Here is an 11,985-nt window from a genome sequence, read left to right as displayed (position 1 = left end):
GTGGACATAATACAGAAGAGATTGAATGTCTGCTCCCAATTCCTTAGCTATGATGACAAACTACTTATGATAAATTTAGTCCTCTCTTCCTTGCCCAACTTTCGATTCTACCAAAAAAGTCTCCTTATATTAATTAATAAGTACCACCTCACTAATTTACACGGGATCCCACCAATTTATGTATGTCCCCCTCTTCGGAAATAAACAAAATAAAGGATGAGGTATGACTATAATCTAGCAATGACAGACCCAGTAAAAAGGAACAAAAGTTGTCATATGGATGTTTCCTCTCCGGTTGATACACACTGGCCATGCGTTTGAATTCAGAGCGAAGCGAGGATGGTAGCGTGACGATGTGCTAGAGGTCGTGACAGCGAAGCCAATGTAAACCGTAGTTTGCTTATAATACACTCCCTACATCTCATAATATAAAAGCGTTTTTTACACGAGTGTACGTTGCAACTCATAAGTCCTTTTGCTAGTTTATACTCCCTCCGTTCCAAAATAGATGACCCAACTTTGTACTAACTTCGTACTAAAGTCGAGTCATTTATTTTGGAACGGAGGGAGTACTTAAGAAAAATTCTGCAGTGGGACATGGTACAAAGTGTGTTCTATCTTCTATTGATGGTAAATGGGATTTTCTAAGCCTTGCGCAAAAGTACAAACATGTTAGAAAGAAATTCAGAGAAGGGGGAAAAGACGAGAGGGGAAAATCAACGTTCTGACAGCGACTTGATCGGACCGATGGGCACGCGTGGCACACCTTCTTTCCACACCTCCCGGCTGAAGCTGCTGCAGAATCCTCAAACCAATCAACCACCATCCATCACCGGAGAGCAGAGCAAGGAAATCTGTGGACGATCTGCCCGTCCACCAAATCCCTTCAGCGCGCCGCCTCCCTCGCCCGCAACTCGCGAGGACTCTGCGGATCTCACTCAGCGGCAGCAGCAAAAAGAGCGGAGAGAGCAGCCCGCCATGGCCATGGTCGCCTCCACCTCCATCGCCTACCACAAGGTTAGCAGCATAGGAGCATACGTAGCACGATCGTGTCGGGCAATCGGCCGAGAGCGGCAGCGTTGCTGTGATGAGCTAGCTGACATCTTGCGTGCTCCTTTCTGCGTGCCGCGTGCAGCCGCGTTTGTCGGTGGTGTGCAGGAAGAAGGACCGGGACAGGGAGCTGGAGCGGGAGAAGGAGCACAAGCACCCCTTCAAGGTCGTCGAGATCACGCCGCCGCCGCGATGCCTCGGCGTCCGCTGCTTCCCCACGGTAAGCGCACACGATCGATGTGTTCCTGTGAGTTCCGGTGCGTCCATCTCCCTACTCTGTTTCTGAATCTCTGTCTCTGCCATGCCATGTAGCGTAGTAGTACTCTCAAACTGTATGCAATTTTTCAAATTTGGTCTCCTATTCAAATCTTGAAACAAAACGTTGAACTTCGAACTAGAACATCAGGCTTTGCCTATTGTTCAAGCGTAGTAGTACACTCAAACTGTATGTCAACTTTTTTCGCAAAAAAAAAAAAAACTGTATGTCAACTTGAGCTGTTTTCTAGATCTTTAATTCTTATTGATTTACTGCAATTTTTCAAATTTTGTCTCTTATTTAAAATTTGAACCAAAACGTTGGACTTCGAAGTAGAACATCAGGCTTTGCCTATTGTACTGTATTGTCCCCCTTCTATAACTAGTCAATGTGTATGTGCAATGCACGTTAATTTAAAAGTATATTAAGTGCACGCGGATATATTAAATAGGATATTATTTGCATGTTATTACGATGATTAATACTATAGGGGGTGTTTGTTTCCAGGGATTTTTTTGTGTAGGGACTAGAAAAAGTCCCTCTTAGAGACTTTTTTTTACCAAACGGGAGTGACTTTTTAGGGACTAAACTAGGCATTTGGGACTAAATGAAGAAGACTCTAAAGGAGAGTCTTTTTGAGACTTTTCCAACAATGTCCCTCCATGCATCCATTGGCCCGCCACCCCATGGTGTTGTTTGATTGTTATTTTTTTATATACTAGGGGCAACATGATCATTTAATAACCTCTAGGAAGGGACTAGAGACTTTTTAGTCTCTGGAAACAAATATGGAGGGACTTTTTATGGACTATGGACTTTTTAGTTGGGACTAGAAAAAGTCCTAGGACTAGAGAACCAAACACCACCTATATTTGGCATGAAATTAACTGCACGCTAAACATGTTGAGCGCTCGACATTGAAGCAGGCTAGCTCGTTGGATTGACATGATTTGATGACTGAGATTAATTGGATCTGCTCATCTGGATCTTTTTATATTGGTATAGATAGATATAGATATAGATATAGATATAATCATATAGATGCAAAAGCAGAGCTCCTGGCTCCTGCTGCCTCCATTAAAAAAAGGTTCTCTCGACCCATATGTTTAATTTGGGCAGCAATTTTACCATATTCGTTGATCAACCCATAAATGATCGATTTGGCAGCAATTTTACCACATTAATCATTTATAGGTTGATCGAGCCAACTGAAATCAAACTCCTGTTGCCATATGTTTAATTTGGTTTACTGAAATTGTTCAATATTTTTACCTCTGAATGAGACAATCCGAAGTGAAGATGGCCTTCTTAAACCCTTCTTAACGAGTGAGAGCGACCGCACGGCGGAGCGCCAGTGCCTCAGCTTATTCCGGTGTGATGACCTCCTCAATACGCTCGTGGCAAGCCAGCAAGCATGCACGGTTTTCAGAGTTTAGTTAGGTAGAATGAACCCATAAAAATTTAGAGTTGTAATGGGAACCCTACGACACGTTTATCGGGTATAAAGTGGGCTTCTCTCTTGATCTGAGAGGTAGTTAGTCGTCCAAACTGTTTTTCCTGCAACAAACCGTGTAGCAGAGTTGATTGAGGTTGCTTCAGAAGCTTGGTTACAGTCTCACTGGGTGTGCGGGGCAACAAAGAACACAAATCCTGAACTGGCAAATTTAGGATTGAAATCGCTACCTAAGCAGTAACAGGTTCAGATGTTTGGCAGCAGTTTCAATGTATACCAGCCAGGCAGTAGTAGCATTGCAGCAAATGCCAGATCGGATAGACTGATACAAAGCCTTTGGCTATAGTAAGAGTTACTAGAACTGTTCATGGCTGGTGATAGTTGGGAGTTGATCTAAAGTTAAAACTGTCATTTTTTTCCATTTTTGTATTGTTATAGAACACTAAATCTTCTCCTAACTTGTTCCTCACAATTCAGAACTGTACGCATGCAGCAACGCACTCTGTCAGTCTGTATTTCTTGCTGCTGTTGTTCTTTTTGACAGTGTGTTTTCTTGTTGCTGCTTTTGTGGTGGACTACGCACGCACGCAGAACATCCACTGCGGAGAGAGCGTGACGATCGAAGGGCAGGCGTACACGGTGTCGGCGGTGACGCACCGGTACCAGCTGCGCAAGGGGCGGTACGAGCCGAGCGAGAAGCGCCTCGACGTTCTCTCCACCGGCAGATACATCCTCAACCTCTACCTCGACAGCCTCCTCGACAAGTCCTAGACTCTATGCTCTACTCTATACTAAGTACAAATTTATTTATTCTACTACTCCAGCAAATTTATTTATGCATGTACTGTAACTGTACGTACGTACGCTACTTCTGTGATGAGGTCGAAATGATTTTTATACAGTAGCAAGTACATGCGCGCTGAGCCCTTGTGTGAAGGCCGCGCATGCATGCACGCATTTGGTCCGATACTCTTTGTGTGCATGGTGATCACCTTATGGGCAATATGGGGAGCAAGGAAAAAGGCCGTGTATAAGAATATTTTCCAAAGTCCTTTGTCAACACATGTCTTTATCAAGTCATATTTGAATGATCATGAAGTGTTGAAGAAGTTGATGGCAATGGCGGTGTAAGCCAGAACGACAAGGCTAACCATTGGATACAGCCGTCGGGGGATTTGGCAAAGTTGAATGTTGATGCTGCCATTGGGAAGGAAGGGGGGGGGGGGGGGGGGGGGGGGGGGGGGTCCTCGGGTGTGAGAGCGGTTGCCGCGGTATGCAGAGATAGAGCCATTCTTTTTAGGGGCATCTCTGACCTTACTACATTGGAAGCACTCGCAGTTAGAGAATCAATGGCATTAGCAGAGGATCTAAACCTATATTTCATCCACGTGGCTTCAGATTGCAAGGTGGTGATTGAGGCCATCAAATGGAAGAGTGGATCCAGTTACGATGCTATTATACATGAAATCACATAATACTTTAGTAGCTTTATTTTTATGTAATTTCGTCCATGAGTTTAGGAGCTTGAATTTCGAGGCTTACAATCCAGCGAAGCATGCATTGCAACTAGGGATCGATCGCCATGTTTGGGTAAGCCACCCCAGTGAACTTCTTTTTCGTCCTTGTAAACATTGTGACGGTTTAATAAAGCTTCGCATAATTGTCTCTAAAAAATTAGTAGCCTACAACGTTATTTCCTCTTTGCATCTATGGCTCACCTTGAACGGACTGAGTAAATGCATGCTGAAAACCATGTTGTGCACATGGTTTGGTATCCTGCATATGGTCTGCATGCATGATAGCACCAACTCTTCCCTATATTGGGTTGCATGCATATGGCTGTGTTGATGCATGTTGTCTGGTTGTATACATTCGACCAGATCTACTAACCTTATATGTAATGAGCTTACCATCTACCATCCTAACAAGTGCTCATTGCACCTTACATACAGTACAACAATAGAACAACACTACAATCACGACAAACTGGATGATGATGATGATGAAGTTTTTCATCCACACAACCCATACTGACTAGTAGTCTTGCCTGCTTCAACATTGCTTTTCAGGTTTAGCACAAACTTGGAGTAAGCATCCTCTACCTCCTACCTAGTCATAAACACTTGGAAGAAGTTGTCTTTGTAACCGGTCACTTGTTCATGGCATGTCTGTCATGATCTGTAAATTTCTAGAACCCTCTCTATATACACCACACATCACTCACCTAGCATCACAAAAGAGCACAACTGAAGCAATGGAAAAGGAAGAAAACACATGGAACAAAAACAACATAAGCATGCATGATCTTATACCCAAAAGCCATAAACATTTGTCCTAACTACTACGGTGTAATCCTACAACCACATCCAAAAGAGGGTGTAATCCTATCACCGCAAGTTCACTATCAGCATGAGGGGTTAGTATATACCGCCTCATCAAAATATACACGCCAACAACAGCTTTTAAGCAATGGCTACAATAAAATGTCATCACCACCATCATCACATGTCACCATCATGCCTGTTGTCACCACAACCAAAAAGAGCACTAGTAGTAGTGTTTGGATAGTCAGGTCCTAAGCTAGAGCACCCTATGGTCGTCCCCATGCCAACCAACCCAAGACCATGTGCCATATTGTCCAGCGTAGGTGGCTAAGAGCCGCCATCAAAACCTCCTAACTGAAGCCACCATGTTCCATGATGCCACTGTACAAGGAAGAATGGACGTCAATAAACTTGTTATCCCTAATGGTGGTTGCTACCTCTTTGACGGCCTCAATCATGCTGCTAAAGACGCTCAACTCTTCGTCCATCAAGTCGCCCTTCTTCTTCTTCCTATCAAGCACATGAACATGATGAACAACCTTCTGAGGACCATCAGGGACGATGGTCTCTAACTTCTAGGTGTCTGGATACTCAGACATAGGTGAATGCTACTTGTGAGTTGCGTTGGGATTTCCCCGAAGAGGAGAGGATAATGTAGTACAATAAAGATAAGTATTTCCCTCAGTTAAGAACCAAGGTTATCAATCCAGTAGGAGAACCACGCAATAACTCTTCAGCGGTACCTACGCACAAAATAACAAATACTTGCACCCAACACAAACAAGGGGTTATCAATCCCTTGATGGTTAATTGCAAGGATTAAATCTTGTAGTGATAGATAGATAAACAAAAAACACAAAATAAAATAAAAGTAAATAAATTGTAGCAATGTATTTTTGGATTTTTATTTATGATTAAAGTAGACCTGGGGGCCATAGTTTTCACTAGAGACTTCTCTCTGAAAAATAGCATATGATGGGTAAACAAATTACTATTGAGCAATTGATAGAAAAGTGAATAATCATGATGATATCTAAGGCAATGACATGTATATTGGCATCATGTCTGAGACAAGTAGACCGACTCCTGCCTGCATCTACTACTATTACTGCACACATCGACCGCTATCTAGCAATGCATCTAGAGTATTAAGTTCATAAAGAACGGAGTAACGCCTTAAGCAAGATGACATGATGTAGACAAAGTAAACTCAATCAATATGAATAAACCCCATCGTTTTATCCTTAATGGCAACAATACAAATACATGTCTTGTCCCCTTCTGTCAATGGGATATAGATCACCGCAAGATTGAACCCATCACAATGCACCTCTCCCATTGCAAGCTAAATCAATCTAGTTGGCCTAACCAAATCAATAGTTCGGAGAGAAATACAAATCTATGATAATCATGCATAAAAGAGTACAGAGAAGACTCAAATAATATTCATGGATAATCTTATCATAAACCCACAATTCATCGGATTCCAACAAACATGCCGCAAAAAAGGATTACATCGAATAAATGTCCAAGAACATCGAGGAAAACATTGTATTAAAGATCAAAGAGAGAGAAGAAGCCATCTGGTTGCTAGCTATGGACCCGTAGGTCTATGGTAAACTAATTGCACATCATCGGAAGGGTAGCAAGGTTGATGTAGAGCCCCTCCGTGATCGATTCCCTCTCCGGTAGAGTGTCGGAAAAGGCCTCAGATGGGATATCATGAGAACAGAAACTTGTAGCGGCAGAAAAATATGTTGGCTGGCTCTCTGATGTCTACTATGCAACCTTCTTCTTGTAGACTCGTGTTGGGCTTCCAAGCACAGAATTCTGTAGGACAACAACAAATTTCCCTCAAGTGGATGAACTAAGGTTTATCAATCTGTGGGAGGCGTAGGATGAAGATGGTCTTTCTCAAGCAACCCTGCAACCAAATAACAAAGAGTCGCTTTTGTCCCCAACACACCCAATACAATGGTAAATTGTATAGGTGCAGTAGTTCGGCAAAGAGATGGTGATATAAGGGTAATATGGATAGTAGATATAGGTTTTTATAATCTGAATAAATAAAAACAGCAAGGTAGCAAGTAACAAAGTGAGCAAAAACAATATTGCAATGCTTGAAAACAAGGCCTAGGGTTCATACTTTCACTATTGCAAATTCTCTCAACAATGATAACATAACTAAATCATATGGAAATCCCTCAACGTGCAACAAAGAATCACTCCAAAGTTTCTATCGAAGAACGTAGGACAAAAACATGCATCAACCCCTATGCATAGGTTACCCCAATGTCACCTCAGGAATCTGCGAGTTGAGTGCCAAAACATACATCAAGTGAATCAATAGAACATCCCATTGTCACCACAGATATCCCATCGCAAAACATACATCAAGTGTTCTCAAATCCAATACTCAACCCAACATAACGAAACCTCAAAGAGCAAGACTCAATTCATCACAAGAAGATAGAGGGGAAGAAACACCATATGATCCAACTATAGTAACAAAGCTCGCGGTACATCAAGACCGTGCCAAATCAAGAACACGGGAGAGAGAGAGAGGGACCAAACACATAGCTACTGGTACATACCCTCAACCCCGAGGGTGAACTACTCCCTCCTCGTCATGAGACCGCCGAGATGATGAAGATGGCCTCCGGTGATGATTTCTCGCTCCGGCAGGGTGCCGGAAAGGGCTTCCGGTTGGTTTTTCATGGCTACAGAGGCTTACTACGGCAGAACTTCCGATCTAGGGTTCTTTTCGGGGGTTTCTATATTTATAGGAATTTTTGGCATCGGTTTCACGCCAGGGGGTTCCCGAGGGACCCACAAGCCAGGGAGCATGCCCTCCACCCTTGTGGTTGCCTCGGGACTCTTCTGGCCCAACTCCGATGCTCTGTGGGCTTCTTCCGGTCCATAAAAATCACCATAAATTTTCAGTTCATTTGGACTCCGTTTGATATTCCTTTTCTGTAAAACTCAAAAACAAGGAAAAAACAGAAACTGTCACTGGGCTCTAGGTTAATAAGTTAGTCCAAAAAATAATATAAAATAGCATATTAATGCATATAAAACATCCAAAACATATAATATAATAGCATGGAACAATCAAAATTATAGATATGTTGGAGACGTATCAAGCATCCCCAAGCTTAATTCCTGCTCGTCCTCGAGTAGGTAAATGATAAAAACAGATTTTTTTGCTGTGGAATGCTACCTAACATATATATCCATGTAATCTTCTTTATTGTGGCAAGAATATTCAGATCCATAAGATTCAAAACAAAAGTTTAATATTGACATAAAAACAATAATACTCCGAGCATACTAATAAAGCAATCATGTCTTCTCAAAATAGCATGGCCAAAGAAAGTTATCCCTACAAAATCATATAGTCTGGCTATGCTCCATCTTCATCGCACAAAGTATTAAATCACGCACAACCCCGATGACAAGCCAAGCAATTATTTCATACTTTTGTTGTTCTCAACCTTTTTCAACTTTCACGCAATACATGAGCGTGAGCCATGGATATAACACTATAGGTGGAATAGAATATGGTGATTGTGGAGAAGATAAAATAAGGACATAGTCTCACATCTACTAGGTGTATCAACGGGCTATGGAGATGCCCATCAATAGATACCAGTGTGAGTGAGTAAGGATTGCCATGGAACAGATGCACTAGAGCTATAAGTGTATGAAAGCTCAAAAAGAAACTAAGTGAGTGTGCATCCAACTCGCTTGCTCACGGAGATCTAGGGCAATTTGAGGAAGCCCGTCATTGGAATATACAAGCCCACTAGTATATGAAAGTGACAAAATGGGAGACTCCTTATCATGAAGATCATGGTGCTACTTTGAATCACAAGTGTGGAAAAAGGATAGTAGCATTGCCCCTTGAGGGAGTCCTAGACTAAGGGGTCCTCGGGTGTCCGGCCTGTTAGCCATGGGACGGACTGATGGGCTGTGAAGATACGAAGACCGAACACTGCACCCGTGTCCGGATGGGACTCTCCTTGGCGTGGAAGGCAAGCTTGGCGACCAAATATGTAGATTCCTTCCTTTGTAACCGACCTTGTGTAACCCTAGATCCTCCCGGTGTCTATATAAGCCGGAGGACTTAGTCCGGAGGGGGAGATATTCATTACCATAGTCATACATGCTAGACCTCTAGGGTTTAGCCATTATGATCTCGAGGTAGATCAACTCTTGTAATACTCGTATTCATCAATATCAATCAAGCAGGACGTAGGGTATTACCTCCATAGAGAGGGCCCGAACCTGGGTAAACATCATGTCCCCTGTCTCCGGTTACCATCAACCTTAGACGCACAGTTCGGGACCCCCTACCCGAGATCCGCTGGTTTTGACACTGACATTGGTGCTTTCATTGAGAGTTCCACTGTGCCGTCGACAACAAGATCGATGTCTTGCCTTGTTCTCAAGGATAATATCACCACCGGAGGAACACTGGCTCCAGGCCAAAAACCCTCCGGCTGGGCGGCTTTACCATGACCGCCTGTTCGGTCATTAAGCCAATGATGACCTCTCAGGTCATCGAAAACCCCCTTCGCATCGACTCCGAACACTCCAAGCAGATGGATCCGGCGGAGCTTTCGTCCTTAAACGAGCTCCTAGATCGCATCGCCGCCCTGGGGGTCACTAAAGACTATGATCGGATTGGACTTAAACCCGATCAGAGAGAAATCAAATCTCCACCGATCACCCACCAGATAGAGGTAGTCGAAGGGCGAGACGAAAACTCTTCCTCCATATTAAGGACGGACTATGTCCGGATCTCCGGTCTCGAAGATCCGGACACCTACCCGTGAGGTGATGCATCCTGCCCTCAGAACATAGAATCGGACAACGGGCCTAAGAAATTTGTGGACATCCCAGAGCCCGATCTGCTAAGTTCGGATGATCTTCAGACTCCGGATCCAAAACTGGGGCAGGTTTTAGATTTAAATCCACCCACCCACCCTAATACAAGCGCTCTCATGAGCATAAAATAGTAGTCTCAGGAAACGGTCCACCACTTCTGGGCCAGATTCCTTCTTATGAAAAACAAGATTAAAGATTGCCGCGACGAGGAAGCGATCTTAGTGTTCCGAAACAATTGCAGGGATGAAGGAATCCTCAATGCCATCAACCGCCGTCGCATCCTACACTTCGCTGACTTGGCAACTATCGTACAGAAGTACAGTGCAATGGAAAGCGCCTAGAAAACTCAAGCAGCTCGTTGGGAATCATTGGTCCCCACTCAACTCCTCATTCAGGCGAAAAGGGCGCACCCTTGCAACACACCCGGTTCAATAGCAAAGAAATACAAGTCCAGTATGGGGCGAGGAACCGTTCTAGAAGGATGGCTCGATGGGCCATGCAAAATACACGCAACACCGGATACCATACCAACACATAACCTTAGAGCATGTTGGATACTCCGGCAAGTGGCCAAGAGCGGCGAGGATATCCTCACCAAGAATAACCCTGAACAACACCTCCCAGAGGACAACGACCCCAAAGTACTGACGGTCTTCGAGACATTCGCCTCAAACAATAGGCGCAAAAGAGCACTACGCGGACTCGCCGAAGTCTGTCAAATAGCACCAATAAACCCTTGGAACGACATGGCTATAACTTTTAATGTCGGCGACGAACCAAAATACAGGACAGTCCGAGCACCAGCCGCCTTGGTCCTCAGTCCAATTGTGGACGGCTTTCGGCTCACCAAGGTCCTCATGGACCGCGGTAGCGGACTAAACCTCATCTACGAAGATACACTCTACAAAATGGAAATAGACAGGAGCCGCATTGAGCAAAGCAGCACGACCTTCCAAGGAATTATCCCCAGTCAGGAGGCGCGGTGTGCGGGAAAAATAACACCCAACGTGGTATTCAGCACGCCGGAGAATTATCGGTCCAAAGAAATAACCTTCCAAGTGGCCCCTTTCAACAGCGGATATCATGCCCTCTTAGGGCGAGATGCATTTACGCGCTTCCAAGTGGTACCCCATTATGGATACATGAAGCTTAAGATGCCTAGGCCCAACGGTATAATCACTCTAGCTAGTGATTCAGACATAGCACTCCGCGCCGAGAATAAAACCGCATCCTTGGCTCTCGAGGTATTATCTGCGCTCCATGGTGGACAGGGATGATGTGGTCCTAGACAAATGACCCAAATCCACCTCCTTCAAACCAGCAGAAGAAATAGTCAAATTCCAAGTCCATCCAATGGACCCCAAGAAGACAGCATCCATCGGAGCACAACTAGACCCAGCGGTTGACGCCGCGCTACGAGAGTTCCTACGTGAGAATTGGGATATATTCGCCTGGCACCCTTCTGATATGCCAGGAATCCCACGCGAGTTGGCCGAACACAGCCTCAATATATTAAAGGGACATAAATCGGTCAAACAAACAAACACTGTGGCGCTTTTCCGAACGCAATCGTCAGGATATGGGGGAGGAGCTAGCCAAGCTAATTGAGGCCGGATTCATCAGAGAAATAAAACATCTGGACTGGCTGGCAAACCTGGTGATGGTACCAAAAAAGAACAAATCCTGGCGGTTGTGCGTCGATTTTAAAGACCTCAATAAGGCTTGCCCTAAGGATCCCTTCCCCCTCCCCTGCATCGATCAAATCATTGGTGCTACCGCAGGACACGACTCACTATGTTTCCTTGATGCATATTCCGGATACCATCAATTCAAAATGAAGGAGTCCGATCAAGCTGCAACAGCATTCATTACCCCATATGGGCCATTCTGCTTCATCACCATGCCCTTCGGGCTCAATAACGCCGGCGCCACATACCAACACATGATTCAAACATGCCTAGAGAAACAGACCGGCAAGACAGTTGAAGCTTATGTGGACGACGTCGTCATCA

The 11,985-nt window shown here is 44.3% G+C and overlaps 1 pseudogene; it reads left to right on the top strand.

Moving 5' to 3' along the window:
- Positions 1–695: 695 nt before the first annotated feature.
- On the top strand, positions 696–3,660 carry LOC123189561 (uncharacterized; annotated as a pseudogene).
- The last annotated feature ends 8,325 nt before the right edge of the window (positions 3,661–11,985 follow it).

Source organism: Triticum aestivum, chromosome 2A (genome assembly GCF_018294505.1).
Source record: "Triticum aestivum cultivar Chinese Spring chromosome 2A, IWGSC CS RefSeq v2.1, whole genome shotgun sequence".
NCBI lineage: Eukaryota > Viridiplantae > Streptophyta > Magnoliopsida > Poales > Poaceae > Triticum > Triticum aestivum.
Note: the sequence above shows the minus strand (reverse complement) of the source record. Positions and strands in the feature narration are given on the sequence as shown.